The sequence below is a fragment of the Rattus norvegicus genome, chromosome 5, assembly GCF_021556685.1.
Source record: "Rattus norvegicus strain SHRSP/BbbUtx chromosome 5, alternate assembly SHRSP_T2T, whole genome shotgun sequence".
NCBI classification, from domain to species: Eukaryota; Metazoa; Chordata; class Mammalia; order Rodentia; family Muridae; genus Rattus; species Rattus norvegicus.
Window position 1 is genome coordinate 88,207,308 of NC_141538.1, and position 22,879 is coordinate 88,230,186.

Consider the following 22,879-nt stretch of genomic DNA (forward strand, 5'->3'; position numbering starts at 1 on the left):
TTGTGTCATTTTCATACAAACATATTATTTTCCCTCCTCTTCATCTTTTCTCACTGTCTTCCATTCATCATCCCTTCTAATGGCTTCTTTCTTTCTTCTCAATTTATTCACAAAATGTGCATTAAATGGAAAGAGAACACACACACACACACACACACACACACACACACACACTACACATTTGTAGCCTTGCACGCTCTCCATTTTAAAGTTCTGTGCAAGTTTACTTTCTAATAGCAGGTGATCCTACAATTATGACTGAGATCATGGTACAGTGTTATGAAGGGGTGACTCTACTTGAACGTTTTTCAAACTATCTATAGTTCTTTTTTCTTCTTGTTCTGAACTGTGTTCAGTGTCCATTTTCTTGACTACATGTAAGTATGTATGTGTTCAAGTAAATAGAGAAGAGACAAAAAGACAGAAACATAGAATATGTTGAGCATCTTGCAACATCGGGCTGTGAAATATGTGCCATCTCCACCCTACAATTTCTTGAGTTGCTTTTAACAGTGGCAGTGAGATCACAGAGATGACAGGTAGGTTTGGAGTTACTCTTTCCATAAAAAGCAAAATATTGGCATTGGCTCCAAGTTAGAAAGTAGCTTGCTTATTCGATGACTACTGGCCCTGGTTTCAGCAGCATTTGAACTTCCATGATTGGAGTGCAAATAAACAGGCTAAGCTAAGGTTTCCTACAGAGGCATTGTAAAATTAAATTACTATTTTAGGAGGCTATGAAATTGGCAGCCAGAACGCCCAACAAGAGTGGAAGATATTCATGATACTGACAGATAAAGAAGGAAAGGAAGTAAAATGCATATTGTTAGGGAGGATTTAGGAAGCTCCTTCCAGCAGTTCCATTTATAACTTCTGGAAAAATTACAATGGATGCCTTCCTACTTTAGGCAAGTGAAAGATCAGAAGTGAAGCCAAAGGCTTATGACATAATGGTTGATGATTGACAATGACTGACCTAGCCCAAGATAATAGAGGCCAAGTAGCAGCCATCAACCCCCACTATAAGAAGCTACTTGGGTTGGGCTAGAAGCAACTACTAGCTGGTCAATGTCTTAGGCTAATGCAAGAAGGGAGGACAATTCAGAAAATAACATCACATTTAATGTGTCATAGTAGACAAGGGCTTGAGGTCAGATATTGTCATTTATTGCATATTTTACAGTGAATTCTTCATTTTTTTGTAGACGGAGAGTACTTTTTGGGAAAACGGACAGAATTCTAAATTTGGAGTATCACACTCAAGGTTAAATATAATATAAAAATCATTTCAAGGTATTTAGGAACTTGATAAAGTAAATGGCATTGATGATGTAAAAGGCAATCATGAAGACAAAGATAAACCAAGTTCACCGAGCATCCAGTTACTGTCAGTCATCCATGCTTTCAGGTAAACCTAACAGGAACCCTGGCCTTACATATTAGAAATTGAAGTAGACAGGTAAAGAGAAAGAGGTTGCCGGGGCTCTGGGCTCTTGAGGTAACTGAGGTTCTGTTTTCACCTTAAAGAGAATGATTCTATGTACACAATAAGACAAAAGAAAAGGAGAGAAAATTAAACAGGCCTATATGAACGATGACATTCAGCTCTCATGGTCAATGACCCATCCACATCTGCTTTCTGACCCATAGCAACACAGAGAATTACAAATTCTGCCTTAGTAATTCTGCATACTATTGAGCCTTTCTCCTACTTTCTCAGTCTCTCCTATAAACACTGCTGTCACACTGCTACACTGAGGGATGCCGGGCTGGTTTGTAAGAATGATCTCAAGAGTTCCTTTACAAGGTCATGTCTCCAACCTAAAAGTAATCACTTTTGTGTATGATTTTTCCAGGTGGAAAACAAACCTAAGACTGAAAATAATGCTCAGTCTGATACATCACACCATAGCAGTAATAAAAGCAAAACTAGTTAATAGTATGAGGTTGTGACCACCTCCCAAGTACGGTTTGAAGCACTTACTGAATCAACTCATTAAATCCCCATCTCTCTTTCATACAGAGTCCCTTTTGTTTCCCTTATATTACAGATGGTGGAACTGAAATGAAGACATTAGGTAAGCTTGCTAAGGTTAGAGAGCTAGTAGGTACAGTTATTCAGACTCCAGCTGTCAAGCTTTTAATCTTTCCATTTTCAAGTCAGCTAGAAACAGGTTCAAGTACTCCATAACGCACCATTGGTTTGGTATATGGTCTCAACAGAAAACATTATTGTTACAAACCTCGATTTTCCCATCTCCAGAGTGGGAGTTTATTCTACCTGCTATGGGCTTATAAACAATATACCTCAAAGAATCTACTACATATCCATATAGTACAACAAGCGTAATCAAAGAAGCTTGATACACATGTGGTCCCAGTTCAAGAGGAGTTTTATAATACTGCCATTTCAGCCATCTTTAAATGTTGTGGGCAAAGACTTTGAACTCTGAGTAAATGTATTTTTTGCTAGTGCAAGAAAAGGGAGGAGAAAAAGAGCAAAAATGCAGCTGGCTTACTTATAATTTAGGAAATTATTTGTAAGGCTTCACTGGACTTTGAATGATGCTGTCTTGTTGATTTATACTTAAAATAAAATTCTTCATAACCTTCCCAAACCTCCCCAGCCTTTGCCATCTCCAGAAATGGTACTTGATGAGGACCACTTCCTCTAAAGAGTCAAGTCTCCAAAATGTGTCCCAGCAGCAAAACCACATTACCAGCCCTTCCCAGGTAATCTATTTTTCAATCTTTCCTCTACACGCCTACAAATAGCAAAATGCTGATTTTCTCTTTTTAAATGGCTTCTGTGCTTGTACAGATGTTTTTATAGTACAAGAAAGGTTCCTTGTAGGTGCTTCCCTAAAATGTGCTTGTAAACTCAGAACTCATCAATTGTATGAGAAATTTAGTTTACCCAGTTCCCATATAAACAGCAACACATTTGCTCAAGGCTATGGTCTATGTTGCATTCTGAGAGAATGCTCTTCTAGGTTTTTCATGGGGCTTCTGCATACCCCAAGGATTCCTACAGATGTAAAGCATTTCATCTATTTTTACAGATGGCTGATTCTTAGAATAGCAACTTGAGAACTTATTCTTTAATAGGGTGGTTCTTCTGAAGTGCAGCCATCCCGGTGATATGCATGCAACCTTCTTCCATCTAAATCAACTTGTAATCGGTAACCTGGTTACTCCACTCTACTCACAGGATCCATTCTTCCCCACGGGCTCATTTTCTGGGCATCTGCAAAGCTAGATAAATTATATGTCGGAATGCCTTTGCTACTTGTATTGGGTTAACCCTTACAAAGGGTTCTAACTGTTCAGATGGGCCATTTACTTGGAGCCCTGCTGTTCCAACCTTTACAGCTTACACAAAAAACGATTGCATCGTACTTTAGTTAATAGCATTATGGATCTACCTCCCACCCTTGGGGGGATACAGTTACTTAGCTATTCCCAAGACGAAACCAATATGCCTCTTTCAGCTCTGCACCCTGTGAGAACAGAATTTGTTAAGAATGATAAATTGTGGCCCTTCATCAGGCTTGCTCTTCCTGTGTGGGGATAGCAGGCAACTCTGGTAACTGACCATTGTTCACTTTCTCACACCCAGTCTTATTCAGGCTATCCTCCTTAAGGCCACTTTCAATCTCCAAAAGATAGGTCCCCTGGGAGATAAAAATCCTGTTCACTCTCATATTAAAAAAAATTAATTTCACTTTTCCTTGGCCTCATTATTTTCTTAATTGTCTTCTTTGCCCCTTCAGTAGTAAGGACTGTCTGTGGATTTGTAAAAAAAAACATTTTGGGCTGCTCTGTTCCAGGAGTATAGTGGTTTTCATGGTAATACTTAATCATTTTGCTCTTAAGAGTTGCACCAGTGGCAACAGGCTCGCCATCTATCCCACTCAGCCAGCCTGCATTGAATCACAATCAGTGCTGTGAGGTATGACTTCCTTTAGATTGGCTCATCTCTGAGAGGACGTCTAACTCTTATGATGAAGCACAGTCACCATGCATGTGTCTCTCTCTGCTTTTAGAAGAACTTTGTCATGCTGCATTTCCATACAACCTAGCAATGTCTCTTCAGGAAGCTAAGCCACAATATGGGCCTTCTATACAGAAGGCAAATATGGACAAAAAAAGAGAGGCCCTTAAGGAGTCTTTATAGACACCAAGAGGAGCAGGATTAATATCAAGAGCCTTATGTCTCTGTACTTTTATCAAATGAAGTTTTGAAGTAAAGGAGATATTATATATATATATATATATATATATATATATATATGTAAATTTCCAGACCACTAAGTAGCCTTCCCCTTTCCCTAGACTCTATGAGGTTTTTTAAATGGCAATTATCACCCCCTTATTACTATTGGGGAATTTGCATATCTCTTGTTAGATGGCCTACATTATCAACTTTCACTAACATATTTGTTCAAGCACTTTGTTCAAATTGTTTTGCAAAGAATATATTCAATATACCTTTGTAAATTGAAACTGCAGCCAGGATCCCCTCTTTCATGCATGTATCAGTTACCTGCTGCCCACAGGTTCATTCTCTTCCCCCTATTCTATCCATTGACCTTTGTGTTTTAAGCCTAAAGGTTTCTAGAATATGGTACTCTAAGCAGGACTGGAAGTGAAGAACACCCGGGAATGTGTGATTAAAAATGGGCGTGATGAGAGCACAAGAGAATACCTGAAAATGACCTGTCAATTTACAGAATGCCTTCCATTCTCGGGCCTCGTACTACCCAACTAAAGGTTTGTCAAAAGAGATGTCAAAACCTCTTGCCCTCTTGTACAAAACCTTTCTGATGTGGGTTCTGTCTCTCTTTTTCATCTCATATCACTACCTTCTCATTTACAGCTTCATCTACTGTGAGAATCTGTACATCCTTAGCCTTCTTAACCATCCCCCTGCATAGTGACACCATTCATTTTTCTTACATAAATCTCAACATCAGTACTATTTCTTCAGAAATGGCTTTTTATGACTAACGCATCTAAAGTTATATCGCCCACCTTCCCTTCTAGCATGGGAGACCAAATTACTTGTATGACATTTAATATTAGATTTAATTACTGTGGTTTTCTATTTGCTTACTCATTATTAGCCATCCTTTCCTCCGTATGTGAACTCCAATCAAAGCAGGACTGTCTTCATAAAACATTGGTGATGGGCTGGAGAGATGGCTCAGCTGTTAAAGGCTAGGCTCACAACCAAATATATAAAACATTAGTGATGTCTAAACCTGAACTGTCCATTTTAGTGTCCACCAGCCACATACAGCTGTGCAAATCAAAATGAAAAACAAATAAATGTTAAATGAAATCAAAAGCTGATTTCAATGGAATCCATTGGCACATTTATGAATGCAGTGGCTACCACATTGCCTAACATGGAAAATATATTCTTATTCTCCTAAGTTCAGTTTAACAGTACTGTTCTAGAGCAACATATGCCAAGTAGAAAACACTCAGCTTCTACTGCTATTGAAAATATATAAATTCTTTCTCTCGATTCTAACCCAATCCTCATACCCTAAAGGCAAGAAAATCTAGAGAATGATCATTATCAAGTGTGCAATACAAGACAAGCTTTTCAAATAAATACCACATGAATCCAGCTCTAAGTCTCAAAGGAGAGTGTTTTCAATGATATGATACTTAGATATTTAGATATCATGTAAAAACCTGAAGACTGGAAAATCATCACAGTTGTTTAATCTTGAGGCCTTATATATAACAGGAAGATTTACAGTTAAAAATAAGAAAACATCCCAAAAATCTCTCCAGATTTAGCCCAGGGTACTTCGTGTGGCAATTAACTTACTGTTAGATTAAAATTGAGACTACAGAGACACATGTTGCCTGTGTTACCATAGAAGATTTGATTGTCGAAAATCTTTCACAGAGAAATTCCTCAAAAAAAAACTTTATTTTTATTGTAAATCCAGAGGTTTCACAATATCTTCAGAGCATCAGCTCCAAAGAGACAACAATCTGCTCCAGTTGTTCCTAGCATCCATTGAAAATGGTGGTATCAATGGCTGTGAGTGACCTTGATTGTGTAGTAGAAAAGTGAAGATGCTCATGAAAAGTTCAAATCTTTGCCCTCTGCTTAAAAGGAGATGGACAAAAGCAGTTTCCCTTTCTTCTGTATAGTAAGTATATCTGCCTCACTGGATGAGAATAAGATTACAGGAGAAAATAAAACTAAAGAGCCTGGAACACAGCAAGTAGCACTGTCAAGTTTGATATGACTACCTGTCAGTACTGTCACTGGTACTCCTGAGTGGTTGAGTTAAGTGATGTGGTGTCGAAGGCATAATAGCTTTGTTTTGAGTAAATAAGAATCAATTTTAGGGGGAGGGAGCACTGACAGATGACTTTTTGAAACTGAATATGCGTACAAAAACAAAAAAATGATAAAGCAACTACTGTGTGCCACTCGCCAGCTAGTAAAAGAGAAATGCTGCTCATATGAGCACATGTTGATGTGATAAAGAGAAAGCTTTCCTAGTGTGACTGAAAACAGAACAAATAGAGATTAAAACTAAATAAATAAGGTTTCCAGCAAAATTATATCAAAATCCAGCTACAAGAGATTGGTTCTGAAACAAGACCTTGGGAAGACTTCTAAGAAGGATCATCTCAAAGAGCTGCTAAAATGTGTGGGGTTTGAATGATGAAGAAAACTACGATGCATCCATTATCATTCATATGAAAGATTATAGTGAAAAGCAATGGGGAGATAGTCTGAAAAATTATATTTGATGACTCTTCCTATGTTTCCTGTTGTTGTTTGATATGGTTACAGGAGTTCATTAACTTACTTGTTAAACTTTGGATTTTAGATCAGAGGATGCAGGGAAGTGAGATGCTATGAGTAACTTTAAGGGCCTATTTTGGTGATATTTCTTAATGACTTCATCTAAGAAACAAGGCTGAGAAAGCATGTGCAAATCAGAAAATATTTCCTCACATACTGCAGGGTCTTTTGGGGGCAAAGACTGGTTGAGGAAAAAAAAGGAAAAAGAGGAGAGAACTATTTGGTAAATAGCATAAACTCTCTTGAAAGCACTAAGAAAGAGATGTCCCACTTGAACTGAGCAGGAGAGAACATTTTTACAATCCCCACCTATGCTGCTACAGTCACATTTCCTACAGCAGGAGCCAGGCCTTCTCAACTCAGCAGGGGGGGGCCCAGAGCTTATTTGGAATATCAGAGCTCTTTCTCCATGGCAGAAATGGAGTCACAGCTCCCCCTTCTGGGAGCTAAAGTGCCATCCAGCTCCAGAAAAGAATGTTTGTGAGGTTGTTAATGGCTTTATTGCAGAGAGGCCTAAAAATCGCTGTATTTCTAAGTATTTCCATGCACCTCAAAAGGAGCATCTAAAAGACTGGTAACATACTTTTCATTTTAGTGAAATTGATTTTGACTTCTGAAGGTCCTGTGACTCAAAGGGCTTTCTTTATATTTTCTTTTCCCTGAGATTGTAAGTCCAAGCCCACCTACAAGCCATGCACTTACAAAGGGTAGTTCAATTTCTTGCAGAGTTTAAGAGGTTAGTCACATTTAAAAGAATGTATTAGAAAGGGAAGGCTTCTGGATATATAAGTATATGTATATATATATGTGTGTGTGTGTGTGTGTGTGTGTGTGTGTGTGTATGAATGTATATATATTCTTGTGTATGCTCCTTGTGCTTATACCATGAATGTAAGACATAAAATTTAAAATAATGTCAGTAGTTTTCCTAGAGTATTTGCATGAATGTCTAAGTATATATTTTGTTCTCCAGAAAGCAAAACTTTTCTCATAAAAGGGTCAATTCGGTCCAAATTTTCTACTGGGTTTTATATACCAGTCATATAGTCTTGGATCTCCATGTGCATTTAATTATCTGATGCCCCCCCCCCCTCTCTCTCTCTCTCTCTCTCTCTCTCTCTCTCTCTCTCTCTCTCTGCATCCCTGTGTGTTCATATGTTTCCAAATGCTTTTGTGCAGCAGGAAGAATGGCTGAGGCATTATGCACTTTCTCTCCTGGGTCATACATTCATATGAAGAAAGTCTGAGATGCATCTCTGAAACGAGAAGTTCCAGAAGGGAAGACAGTCAATTACCCTGAGAAGTATGGTGGGCAGGTAGGATAAGGGTGTTGTGAGTTCCTGAACAGGGTAATGAAACAAACAAAAAGACAAACAAACAAAAAAGACATTGACTGGCTGAATAACTCCCTGGGTTCTAGTCCTGGCCATGCCACCAATTTTCGAGTGAATATTTAGAATTGTCATCCTCTCTTTGAGCCACAGTCCTGCCTGGTTGCTGTTTAATAGCAATAGCTCATTTATACACTGGACCAGAGATAATGAGAACCTTTCCCAACATGAGGGCTCTTCTACTTGCAAAATCCCTCCCAAAACTGCACTAAGATGCTGTGATCTAACCTGAGTTTTGTAAAGTCTACTCTGTAGGCATGCCCTCCTGAAGTCTTCAGCCTGAGAGATCAGCCTGTAGCCAGAAAAAGGTATGTGTGCAAGTGCTTGCAGGTAGAACAGACACCCACCAGCCGGGGCAGGTTCCTGCAAACACACGTTTGCTTTTATCTCTACTCAGAAGATACAAACGTACCTATAAGTGTTTAAGAGAAAAAAAAACAGGTATATTTCTATTTTCTTTCCCTCTCAAGAGGCCTTTCTAGTGACCCATTAGACTCTCTATCACACCACCTCAGCCTCATCTTCTAGCTTCACTGCTTACAAGCAGAATGGCTGCCATTTACCTTGAGAAAGTAACAGCTGCCTAGTCTGGAAGCCATGCTAACAGCAGTAAAACTCAGCATTTTTTGCTGAGTAGGGCAAGCCTTTAAAAGGCAGCCGGGAATCAAATCAATGGCTGGCTCCAGGACCAAAGCCCAACTGTGCCTGGGCAGGGTGGCCAAAGTATTTACCTAAACAGACTCCTAAATGGTAGAGGAAATAGGAAGGAGACCCTTACCTCAAATTGTCTTCCTGAGAGTCTTTCCAGACCTCCCTGTCCTTGGCAGTATTTTAGAGCCAAGCATCAAATGTGAGGTGCAAACCAGACAGCAGTTTAAGTCAACTACCACCACATTCTGTGATGGATTCCCTACCCACCGTCCCTCACAAATTGTAGCTATTGGTCCTTAAATATTCACATATAGACCTCCACCTCCCATCCACCACCATCACCCCCAAACACACTAATCTCTCTCCCTTCCCTAGTAGCTTCCTAACTTCCTGGAGGCATGAGAAAGCACTGTTTTAAGAAGAGATTCTAGGGCTTCCAAAGCTTGTCTGAGATGGAGAAGGCAAAAATAATATATCCTAGGAAAGTACCTTATCAGTCTCCTCCCAAAGCACCCAGAGCTGCCCCAAATGCTATTTTCTCTGGTACCCAATGTAGCTGAGATGGACGATCACATTGCCAGAGGATGCTTACTCTTTTCCCCTGAGATGATTCAGGCAAACTTACCCAGACCACCCCCTAAACAAAAGGCGTGTGTGTGTGTGTGTGTGTGTGTGTGTGTGTGTGTGTGTGTGTTGATTGCAACAGCAAGACAGGGTGATCTCTCTACCTAAGACTTGTCATGCAGTAGATAAGGAGATCCCTGATTTCCTCCTTTCCTTCTCACTCCATACTCAGCCTTTCCAAATTCCCATCAGAATCCTGGAGTCTGCCCAGTGTGGAATTTAAAGGGACAGCATCTCTCTTGCCTAGGGGTTTGGACATGTCTCTTTCATTTATAATGGTGAGTTCAAGTGTGCAGAACTATCCCGTGATTTAGACGATATTTTTCCTTCGTAAGTACCAACATTGGGCTAAATAAAGGCACCGTCTATATTCCTACATCTCTACCAAACCAATGCCCAGAGACCAAAGAGGAAGTCCACAGCGGGCTTCCCGGAGGCTACGTGATCCTGTAGTAAGAACCCTATTCCATTCCCTGTAAGCTGAAGAGATCTAATTAAAAATACACAGACGCACACACACACACACACACACACACACACACACACACACACACACACACAAACCGCGTTGAAAGTAGGTTATAAGGCACAGGGACACACACACACACACACACACACACACACACACACACACACACACACACACGACACCACGCATCAAACGCAAACGACGCTTCACAGGCAAACATACACTACCACCACATCAAGTTCCCACCATGGTACACACGTCGGGAGCGCGCGGGGACACACACGACACTTACTAAAACCCGCATTTAACCCATGGAGTCCAATCTACAGGAACCCCAGTCTCCAGAATAGAAGAGGACTTGGAGGCGAGGGAAGACCGGACGAGGGTGCTGGAAGGGGGATGGGAGGTGCGGGCGGGGGCGCCCCAATTGCGGTCCGGGGCGGGTTCCAAGGGCAGAGGGGCTGTGGGGAGCTGCGCCGGGAGTCGTCTTACCTGGAGTCAATGTCCGTCTTTGGCGGAGAACAGCAGGAGGACGCTTTTTATTCGGCTCGGTGGGAACTTGGAAGAGCCCTGCGTCCAGCTCGCATACCGGGGACGGCGCGGGGACTGCAGGCGTGGGGGTACCTGGCTCCTAGCAGCCTGGCTCATACTCAGCCTTAAAGTCCCCTTGGCTGGTCCCGAGGACAGGCATGAATCCCGGCTCCGGAAGGTGGCCACTACTCCCTCTGCCTCCGGCTCTCTGTCTCTCTAGCCTTCTCCTTTGCCTGCGCTCTTCTCCTCCTCTTGCCCACCCCCCCGTGCCAGATCAGTTCGCAGCCGTGGGGACCCGGAGCGAGGCGGCTGGCGAATGGAGAGGGAAGTCCAAGTACGCCGCGGTCTGCGGGCGGGGAGCAGCGGAGGCCGGGCTAGGTAGTGGGAGGGACTTTGCCGGCGACGGAGGAAAATGAATGGGGGAGAGGCTGCCGGGGGCGGGGAGGGAGGAGCTGAGAGCCGGGGTAGATTCCAAAGAGTGTTTTGTACGTCTTCAGGCGGTGGGGGAAGAGAAGTGGGGCCGCCTGAAGGGAGGGGCGGACTGGGTGGGCCAAGGATGAGCTTCAGGGGAACTCACATGAGTCTGGGGACAGTGCGGCGAGTCTCCTTACGTGAGCACCCCAAAGGATCGTATGCGCGCAGATCCCGAATCGTGATTCTAGCTGAACCGGGTCTGTAGCTGAGTGATGCGCGAGCGTCTGGTATTTCTAATTATGCGGGAGCTTAACGTGACTGCATGCACATACCTGAGTGTGGGTTTTGTCTGGGGTGACGCACGTCTGAGTCCCGTTGTGTCTCTGTGTTTCCCTTTGAGTACTGGAAATTGTTTTTGTGTGTAGGCGAGATCCCACTTAACCTCCCAGAATTAAGCACACACTTCCTTACGTGGGAAGGATGTCAGAGTGGGAAGCCGAAGAGAACGCAAAGTTCTCTTGGGACCACCAGAGACAGGGAAAAGGCCTGGGTAGCTAAACTAAGACAAAAATACAGATAGCGGGGAAACTCCGCATTCTGCCTGAGGTGCAGAAAGGGCCTCTCCCTGAAGTATAATGTAAGGCCTTTGCATGGTCTGAATCTCCAAATTATTCACATTCTATGTATTTTGTTTTACTGTACTCAAAGCTTAAATCCATCAGAAGTGTTGGTTCCTAGTTCTTTAAAGATTTAGCCAGGGTTGGAAGCTCTGTGGAAGCTACCAGCGTGAAAAGCAGGAAAGCGTCAGGAAAATAGAGGAAAATGTAAAGGAATCCAGATGCAATGAAAAGGGCAAGTGTTGGGCATAAACTGGAATCTCATCTGTGTAGGATCTTGGCCAAGTTACCTCAGCCTTTACTTTCTTACTACCTCCCATGTAGTTAATTCATCCTGTCTATTACCCGCTGCTGTGATTCCTAGGTTATTAATGTTTCTCTTACCCGAAAGGTGACAAGGCAGACACGCAGTCAGTCGAAAAATGTAGAAGAACCTAAAAAACCAGGGACTGAAAAGGAGGAGTTTTGAAGCAAATTGGGAGAAAAGTCCTTGAACTCCAGACTAGGATCTTGAGAAAAATCAGCATATTGACAAAGAAGAAGGAGAAGTAGAGGAAAAAGAGACAGAAATATACAGGCATCAGAGAGAGGCTAGCAGTAGAACCCACTGGAGGTCTCCTCTGCATTTGAAGTGCAATGTAAATGAGAGGTCAGTACCACGGACAGCTCTCAGGCCACTGACCAGATGTGCGATTTCTCTTTCTGACTGATGTTTCTTGGGCAACAATTTTGTTCTTCCCTTGGCTTCCAGCATGAGTTGAGATCCTGGCCATTTCTTCTTGAAAAGATTACAATATAAAGAAAAACACTCACCACACATGATGTCCCAGTTTCTATCCTGTATCCTTTCTTTCCTTTCTTTCTTTCTTTCTTTCTTTTTTTTTTGGCCCTCTCTTTCTATCTATACCTCGTGGTTTCCTAGTTATTTGTCACATTCTTGTTTTGCTCTGTCACCCCCAGCTGGGAGCTGCCTCCTTGAAAAATACCAACAACAGCTGGTCAAGAAATCAATCTAAAATAACCTAGTCAGATGAAGACCAAGACAGAGTTGATCCTTTATCTTCCTTCACAATTAGACTCTCATGGTAGTATATGGTCAAAATGCTGTACAAATAGGACACTTAATAACATAAGAAGTTACTCTGTTGATTACCAGTCACCCAACACAATCAATATTTCACTCAGAAACATAGAATCCTCTCTGTGTGTGTGTGTGTGTGTGTGTGTGTGTGTGTGTGTGTGTGTGTGTGTGTGTACTGGGAAACAGAGAAATAGAAGGAAGAAGGGGAATTGTTAAACTTTTACCAGGCACTAACCTTCATTTGGAATATTTTCTAGATAGGTCTCAAAATACTATGTGAGCAAGGGTTATAGTTCTGTTTCTACAGTGACTTTCCAACATGCATAAAAGCTAAAGCATGTCCCCAAATTACCAGTACAGAGAAGTTGGAGATAGAAAAATTAGAAGGTCAGAATCATTTTCATCTATAGTGAGATTGAGGTCAGCCTGAGATACATGAGAGACTGCCTCAAAAAGAAATAAAAGAAAGAAGGAGAAAAGGAAAGAAGGAAGAAAGGAAGGAAAGATGGGTTGAGTGACTTAAGACAAATAATATTACCCCATTTTTATATAACAAATCCCCTAACACATGAATATCTACCGAGATTGATTTCACCATAATTTGATCAGCCCTGAAATTTGAAACGCATTTCTATGTCTAAATATTTATTGTGTTTTTCAGGAAAGAATAGAAAAACCCCAGGGTAGTTGGACAATCTTCGAACTCAGTGGAGTATTGTGCCCAACATAAATACAAACCCTGATACCTGGAACCCTTGACTAATGTGTGCCAATGGAGGATTCAGTAGACGTTGTCCCTGGAGAAGGATATGAAGACTTCACAGGGCCGATTTAAGACTCGCTGGAACTTTATTGGTTCTGAGTTTTAGATAAAACCTGAACCTTTCTAGGTCTTGGCTCATTTGCATTTGGCTCTGTTTAGCTGCCCTGTTTCTATGAGGCAAGCCTGAGAGGGCCATTTAAAACTGTCTCCAAAGACTTCTTGGTCATCAGGAAAGTTCCTAATGACTTATGGAGAAAGTAATCAGAACCATATGGATCACATTTATGCAGAAAGACACACTGGTGGGAAAAGGTTTGGAGGCCAAAAATATACTCTGTCTTCTTCTTTTTTTTTTCCTTTGCCAAAGAAAGAACATTTAAGGAAGCTTGAGATATGTGAGAAATGTCTTGTTCTTTCTTTGGGGTGGGTGTTGGTGAGCAGCTGCTTGCTATTTCCACGGAATTTACAAAAAGCTTGCATGGGTGGAGGGAGTTTCCAACAAATTAAGGTAGACTTGAGTGAGAACTTACTATCTGTGGGCCTTGAGGTAACTGCTATAAAAAGACCTTGATCAAGGACATTTACACAGGAAACAGCATCCTACTGTCATTACACACCATCATATTGTCATGGATTCGATAATATTTGTTAAGTCTCAGCTCATTTTAAGCATGTCACAATTGCTACTGGCTGTGTATTGTGGGGGGAAAAGTTTATGAAAATGTACTGAACTTTTGATAAGATTTTTTTCTAAATCCCTCTTTGTTAATACCATTCACTGTCCCTAGATCTTCTGTTATCTTTTCTGATTTCACACTTGGCATTTCTTTTCAGAGTTTACCTCACTGGAATTCAAGTTGACTAAAATTAAAAAAAATACATAAAGAATAAAATAAATATGCAAAAAGCAACTTTTGATTCTAGAAATGCTAAGAGACAGATAAATTTTGCCAATAAAATGAAGGCCCTGCTTCCCTCACCTCAAATAAAGACAAGATTTTCTCCTATTTGTGCAGGACTTTTAGCCACCTGCTGCTGCCTCAAAGGCTTAAGTTTTCTATGGCTGCTAAACCTCAGAGGAGTTAAAAATCCCTTAATCTGGGGTACTTTGGGTTCAAAGAGGGCTGAACATCTGTAGGAAGAAACTTGAATTTCTTAAGGGCCTGCTGAAAGTGAGATCATATGAAAGACTTAAAGATGAATGACCACCTGACTTCTGTCTTCCAGGAGTCTAAAGTCCTCTACAGGGCCAAAGTTGGGCCAAATAATCACAGTATATCAAAGAGCGTAGTTGTGATCTTCAGAATGCTTAGAAAATTCTAGAAAAGCTCAGAGGGAAACATTTGCTTCTGTATCAGGGCTGGTGTAAAACAGCAAGAGATGGTTTTATTAAGTCTTGAAAGCAGACGAAAGAGCAGGCCTTAGTATTTACTAGTTTCACAGATTTTTATTTAATTTTATATGCTAGAGGTATAGAACCGCCCCCTCTCTGTGGGTGTTTGTGTATGTGTGTGTTTGTGTGTGTGTGTGTGTGTGTGTGTGTCTGTGTGTCTGTGTATGTATGTGTATGTATGTGTGTGTGTAGTTATGAAGACAGTTTATGTGGAACACTCCCTTTACTCTCACCTCACTAAATAATGTATTTGTATGTTTCAGTGTGTGAGTGCATATTTGTATCTGTGTTCATATTTTTGGAATTCCATTTATAAGTTGTGGTTCCTCTGCATATGTATATAAGCTTGTCTTTTAACTAAATCCAGAGCTTACTGATATGTCTTCTATTGCTAGCTAGCTTGGTCTGCAGATCCCATATTTCCACTTCTGAGCCCTGGAGTTATAAATAGGCATCACACTCACTTGGCTTTTACAACAGTTCTAGGAATTTGAACTATTGCCCTCATTCTTTCTAGAGAAGAATGTTGACAACAGATCTACTTGCCATCCTGGATATTAATATTTTTTAATATTGTAACATTTATTATATATTTATTGATATATGGATAACCATTATTAGTAAACTAACATTTATTAATCTCTATAGGTCAGAAGCATCCAAACCTTGCCTGTCTCTCACCAGAGTTTAAATGAGCATCTGCTCACTGAACAAAATTGCTATTGTACAGTGAACCCTATTTCTCTTTCTCTCCTACTCTATCCCCTTCTGATCCTGATCTCATCTAAGTCTTCTGGAGGCAGTATGTTTAAAATGAAATTTCTATCCACTATTGTACTTATGTACAACCTGGTAGACCTCAAGCTGCATACCCAAATCAGAACTGCAAAACTCAGACCTCTGTATCTTCCATTCTCTGGCCCTTGTAATATTTACATTCATGTTATGTCTAGTTATTACTATTTTGCGTGTAGTAGTAGAAATGAATTGTACAGTGATGGTTAGTTCTGAACTTCTGTCTAAACAAGATGATTAATGCTAGCCCCTTCAATGTCACTGCATTTGTTCCCAAGCACTGCTATATGTCCATTGTGACACGTAACCTCTATGGAAAAAGGAAGCTCACATGACACCTTCTCTGCTGCTACAACTAAGATGGAGAGTATTGTACATAATCTGTCTCAACTTTCTCTCTTTCTAAGATGATGTACAAACCTCTCAACTCCAGTCACACTGATCCTTTTCCAGGGCCTATAATTTATCTAGTTCCCGCTTGCCTTTAGGCTTACATCTGAGTTTTCTGTTCCATTCAAATCCTTCTCATACTTCACATCATTGTAAATATCACTTCCATGTCTCCCAGACAGGATATTGGGTCTCTCAGAACTCTTAATGTCTCCTTCATCACAATTCTAATTAAATAATTATCAATGGCATTATTCATCTAATGTATATTTCCTAAGCTAAGCTCAGTGGCATAAAAATATATTTATAATGAAAGCTGAGCATGCAAAGACTCAATGAGCACCAATAGCTTCCTCTTGACCTTCACAAATATTAATTTAAGTCTTCACATTAGTCTGTGATGTGGGTATTTCTGTTATGGCCATGACTTCCATTTTCATTGGTCAATATTATATAACAAAAGCAGATTCAACCTTAGACCGTCGTACTGTAGGAGCCAAACATGAACTCGTGATGCTATTTACCCTTCTACATGGAAGGATTGTAGTGCATATTTCTTCTACACCCAGAAGTTCTCTCAAATCCATTGAGTTCTTATGAATATACTGTCTCTTCTAATTCTACAATACTCCTTGCTTTTAATCAGGGATATTTGCATATGTCAATCTTCTTTGAAGTGCTCCAGATATCAGAAGACACATTCTCATATTCCAAAGCTTCACTGACACATCTGATTTCCTAAGGAGGAGTTAGACCTATATCGGTTGCCTGACAGGTTCTTAATATGTAATAACTGAGGTTGTAGGCATGAGTGCATGCATGCTGGTCTTACTACATGTGACTAATCCCAATGTTTCCTCTTCTTTCTCCATCCCATGTTGCTAAACTTCTGTCTTTCTTAACCTGTATCTTGTCCAGCCCTTTGCCCTAGTAACATATAATTCTAAAATCACAAAAGCGGGAGTATATGATCTTCTTGATGGAGACTCAAGGGACATCCCTAATGTAAATTGCTTTAACATCCAGCTTAAATTGATAGGGCAGCAAACATATAGATCTTGAAAATCTCACATTGCTTAACGTCTGGTTTCTGCAACCTCACTTTTCTGTATTAATTCAAAGAGGTGGTTAACACAGAAGATAGCCCCACTTCGTAGGGCTGGAAACATCAGCTTATGTCCAGTCAAGGACTTTCAGAATGATTTGTAATGAGGGGCTCTCCCATGATCTAGATATTCACTGAAGCCCTCATTCTAAATGGCTGGCTCCTAAGTCTTTTTCTCTCCCTCCTTCCCTCCCCTGACCCCTCTCTCTGTCTCTGTCTCTGTCTCTGTCTTTCTCTCTCTCTCTGTCTCTCTCTGTCTCTGTCTCTGTCTCTCTGTCTCTCTGTCTCTCTGTCTGTCTGTCTGTCTGTCTGTCTCTCTCTCTCTCTCTCTCTCTCTCTCTCTCTCTCTCTCTCTCTCTCTGCTCTGGTCCACCAGGGGGAGCCCAACATTGGCTATTTTTAGGTTTCACCTGCCTTAAGGCCCATTTCTCCATTTTATAAAGGAGCCAGTTTTCCTTTTTTTTTTTTTTTTTTTTTTTTTTTGGAAAACCAAACTGATAAATTTCTCACTTTATATATTTATATAGGTTTTACTCCTTGCCCTAATTCTAAGGTATATGAGCAAAACAAGCCAGTCACATCTCCTGCCTAGGATTGCTTCAGAAAGGGTTGTGGTACAGATCCCCAAGACCAATCAGTTCTAGAGTATTTAATCAATTCTTTATTTAATAGTTCTCTGAAAAGTGAAATAATGAGGTCAGTCAAGAAAGCTGAGTAGGTAAAGATGACATGAGTTAGGATTCCAGGACTCACACACTAGAAATAGCAAATTTTTGTCTTCTGAGCTGTATATATGGAGGTGATTTGTCGCAATTACACACACACTCACACACACACTCACACACACACACACTAAATAAATAAATAAATAAATAAATATAATTAAGAAAAATAAATGCAACTAAATGTAATAAAATTAAATAATGATGATGGGCATAATTAGTAAATGGTGACAAACCCTGGAATTCTGTCAATTATTTTTTGCCACCACACAGAGAAATGGATTGGGAATGAAGTAGGAAGCTGTAATGATCCACAGGTTTCCAAAGTCATCATGGTTTTGTTGTTATTGTTGTTGTTGATGATGTTGATGATTTGGGTTACTTTTTGTTAGTGGTGGTCTTTTGCTGTCATTGTTTTTGAATTTGTATACTTGCTGTCAAGTATATTCTTATAGATCATGATAGATCAGGGAATTGGGTTTAAGATAAAATCATGTGACTTAGAAGGACTAGAACTAGTACTGCCACCTGTATAGAAACGAATAGCTGCCATTAGGATCCTGCCACTGTCAAACTTCGTACCATGCAAAAGGAGTCCATATGCCCTTCTTGACTCTGTGTGCTCAACCTTTGTCTTAGGCAGAATTCCACAATGAATTCTAGTAACACCCATTCTTATGCAACCATATCTCCTCTAAGTATGGCTGGAATCTTTACATGTAATGAGGTATCAGTACTAAAGCATGGTAAGTTTTAAAAGCAAACAGTTTTCTCAGGATGAGGAGGCCTGAGTGGCCAACTCTAGCTCACTTGTAAGAAACTATCAGCCAAGTACATTTTCAACAGTCTATGGCCTCCTGTGGCACGCCTAACAGCGGAAGTGGTGTGCGTCTCTGACTCTTTTGCTTGTGATTGGGACCTTTTTCTTCCTATTGGATGCTTCTTCCAGCCTTGATATGGGGGTTGTACCTAGTTTTATTGCATCTTGTTTTGCCATCTTCAGTTGATATCACAGTAGGCCTGTTCTTTTCTGAATGGAAAGAAAGAAACCATGGACTTGGGGGGGAGGGGTAGAGACTGGAAGGAGTGGAGGAAAAGAAGGCTGTGTGTCATGATGTATTATATGAGTAAAAAATAAATTAAAAAAATTAAAAAGTTAATGTCATCTGTATAAACATAAGAACTGAAGCTGAGAGGTGTGGAAGAAAATGTTTCCTTTTGCTCACACATATTCCTCACAGTAAAGAGGTGTTCCAATCCAGTGACATTATTTGTTCAGAGGTGTAAATAAACACTAATTATTCTCAAGTCATTGAGCATAATAAATATGAGAAATAGAATTAGGAATTAAATAGATTTCAGTAAGAACCTGGCATTATCATTTCCTAGGAAAATATATAATAATCCTTACGTGGAACATTACAGGTATAACTCTAACCCAGTGTAACCTCCTGTCATTGGGAAATTGAGATCCAATAATTTATTCTGAATCTCATGTTCTGAGTCTTTTATATGCTGATATGACAAAATTAGAGATCAATTGAGAAATGATGTCTATTCCATAAGATTATTATAATAATGACATCAGATAAGCATTGTCTATGGAGTTTAAAATATGGATACCATGCACCAATATGACTCATGCTCAAAGTAGTTCCATGTCAACAGGAAATATGTAACTATTAATGTTTACTGAGCTTCACACAGAATCAAGTTTCTCTTAATGATATTCACCTGTTAGTTCATACACTTACCACAGAAATACAAACTAAGTGCTATGATCATCACTGTCAATGTGAATGTGTTTAATAAGAATCAAACTAATGTTTAAAATCTGATCTTCTGTTCTCAAGTCAAAGCATTTTATCTATTGCCTACTAAATCTCACTAAATGATTTTAAAGAAGTGCGGTAGGATTGTAGAGGCTTTCATTTATTTGCCTTTGTTTGATGGAAATTTCTCCAGTCTCATGTGCCACCTATAAATTCTAAGGTTTCCATATCTGAAATTCTGACCAAGTCAGTAGCACTAATTTAAGGGTTAGGCAGAACAACATTATAAGTTCCTGTGTGATTTCCTGTAACCTATATTTGCCATTTACTCAATGTCTATGATGTTTAAAGAGTGTTGCTCTAAGTGCTTCACATATATTGCATAATTTAGTTAATCAATTTAACTGAACTGAAGCTCAAAACAGTGTGAATCACAGATTACCAAAATTAATTTTAAAAATCTGAAAGGTAAACTAATTTGCTTAAGAATACAGAGCCATGGAGAACTGAATTAGTGCTTGAAACCCAATGTTGTAATCTTTGTTTCTCCTAGCTATGCTCTGTACTTAGCACTATTGTGCAACCCAAAGCAGTTTGTTACAATGTGTCAAGCAAGCCTGTTCTAGTTGAGCCCAGAGTAATATCTCTCTGGCTCAGAAAGTTTGCTTTAGAGTGGCCAGCAAGCAGTACTGAGAAAGGATGATTGGCTTTTGGGTTTATAAACTTAAAAAAATAAAAACGAGTAAGCATTGTTTATAATAAACTCTCTGGAAGTGATCTTGAAATTCAACTGGTTAATATTTTTTTCATTCATATCTTTATAGATTTTTTCTACATCCCTAGCTGTTTCTTGTTCATCTTTCACCTGAGGCAGCCATTGGGAACTGATAGTGGCATCACCTCGTACAACAACCGCCCCCAATACCTCTTAGCACAGTCTTCAAGTCAGAACCTTGAATGAAATACACCTGCCTCAGGAGGCAAAGTCTAGAAGCAAACTCTGTGTTCTCTCCCTGAGACCGGTAAAGGTCTTCTGTAGATTTTGGAGATAAAAGCCTGTTTGACCAACAGTATAACTAAATAGAAAAAAGATACGTGCCTTGTGAGCTAAGCACATTTTTACCTTTCTATTACAACATTCAAGTGATCAAGAACTGTTGTCATTCTCTGTTTTCAGCAGAGAAAATTGTTTACAGAACCAGAGTCCCTGCTTCAATTGTGTAACATACAATATTTATGGACCTAAGATATAGTTGAGAATGTCAAAATCTTTTTCAGTAATATGGGGAAAGTTAAGATTTTACTTGGGACAGATATCCCCAGAAACAAATTAGCAAATTAATGTTTTATTTTATTTAATAGTGAGAGGATAAACAAAGCCTTGGTTTATGAATTTAGTCATTCCTTGTCTCTGCTAATACTTTTGCCAATATTACACCTTGCTGATAATAACACTGTTAAATGCACAAGCTATAATTAAGTACTGAGCCATTTATGGGTGCACTGAATCTTCTTACAGGATCACTACATATGCCAAAGGGTAATAAGAATTTAAAAGTTTTAGAGGGAATAGTGAATCAAAATTACACATCAGATTAGTACTTCATAGCTTGTGAATTAGAATAAACAAATATTGAATAAGTTGAAATAAAAAGCAAATGAAGATGAAGGATAAAGAGTAAAAACACAAAGAGGAGGAAAAAAGAGGAAATGAAGATGAATAATACTACGTAAAACTGGCAATGACAAGATGAAGAGGAGGAAGATGAAGAGGAGGAGATAATGAAGTAGGAAATTTATTTGTTAATGTATCTAAAAATAAATAGCTAATACCTCTCGACTTTTTGGCTAAGATCAAGTGTAAAAATTAGATAGTTGACCATCATTCAGATTCTCACCTGTGTCATCAGGATCCACCTTGTCTCTCTCAACTCACTCTCTGCTTCAGTTGACCTGAATATCAAGTAAACATTGTCCATCAATAGCTCAAATAGCAGTTTTAGTCGGTTCTAATCAAGGTCTTAAGATTTTGTTCAATTGGTTGTAATGGAGCTGTATTTCATGGTCTATGATCACTACCAGCCTTGAGAACAACCAGATAGATTAAGGGAAAAAATGGATTCTTCTTCCTGAGAAAAATTGAGAATCTCTTTCCATAAACATGAAGAAAGAAAGCTATGCATACAGCAAATGACCCTGTTGCCAGATCCCGTGACTCTCAATAAACGATCCCATAAATCACACCTAGGCAAGCTCTAAAGGAAAAAATTCCATTTGTGAAGTATACTCTTTATCAGCAAAAAAATTTGTAGAGAATGTGTAAATGATCAATTTAATATATACCTAGATGATTCTCAGCAATCTGTTAGAAATGTTATATCTGTATCTTTCTTATAGTTTCTTAGGGTTGTTTCTGATTCCAGAAAGTTATTTTATTTTGATATCAATATTTCAAACTGTTTGAGAGTTTTACCCATTTATATAATGAATTTTAGTCATTCTGATTCTCCTTCATCCTCCCACTGAGTCTTCCTGCGACTTTCATGTCATCTTGCTGGCCCTTGCCCCACGTTGATGGGCGGTTAATCACTGAAGTTATTCATCTATTTTTAAACCACTGAAGAACGTGACACACCCCTCCTAACTAGCCTTAATTGCTAATAGTTCTTCTGAGGACAAAGTGCGTCCCTCATCAGTAATAAAATTTGGATGACCCTAAACCTGTGGAACTTGATAAAACAGCTGCAATGATATGATGAATGCAGGAGCTCTGTCATGGCTAAAATATAGCTCCCCATCCGCAACTATTTTATCATTTCTACCTCTTCTTTCACTTGTTTCCTGCTTCTATTTTAGAAAGAGTCAAATACTACACCATTATTTATTTTCCACACTTTGACTATTTGTGGGTTTCCCCATTGAGGATCTCCTGCTTCAATAAGAAGCATCTGTGATAAAGTCATGGGAAGCCCTTATCTGTGGTGGCAAAGATGAGAATTTAGAGGGAACTCTGACAATGTAACTGTTTTGCAAAAGGGAAATAGTAGGTCCCCATATATTTTATCAGAAAAATTCTTAGATACTGCTGAGTGTTGCATATTTTATTCCAAAATGACCACAGTAAATTTTGAATATCTCACTGATTTATTAAACAGGCAATAGACAGTAAAAGTTGATTTTATTTTTTAACTATACATGCCCAGACTCACAAGCACCAGTAAAAACAAGATAAAACAAATATTATTAGGAAAAGAAATTTTAAAATGCCAGTTTTAATTGATTTTCCCCCCTCTGGCTCAAATAAACCCCAGAGTGTA

General features: G+C 39.5%; 1 protein-coding gene and 1 long non-coding RNA gene across 3 annotated transcripts in view; one reads left to right on the forward strand and one right to left on the reverse strand.

The window, feature by feature from the left end:
* The window catches only part of Brinp1 (BMP/retinoic acid inducible neural specific 1), a 200,444-nt gene extending 189,593 nt beyond the window's left edge, over positions 1-10,851 (reverse strand). The window contains 1 exon segment of the mRNA NM_080482.3: positions 10,472-10,851. The gene's annotated coding sequence lies outside the window, so the exon portion shown is untranslated.
* A 115-nt stretch (positions 10,852-10,966) lies between these two features.
* LOC108350985 (uncharacterized) overlaps positions 10,967-22,879 on the forward strand; it is a 45,128-nt gene continuing 33,215 nt past the window's right edge. For both annotated transcript variants that reach the window (XR_015620255.1, XR_015620254.1), the window contains exon 1: positions 10,967-11,181. This is a non-coding gene — a long non-coding RNA (uncharacterized LOC108350985). The remainder of the gene's footprint in view (positions 11,182-22,879) is intronic.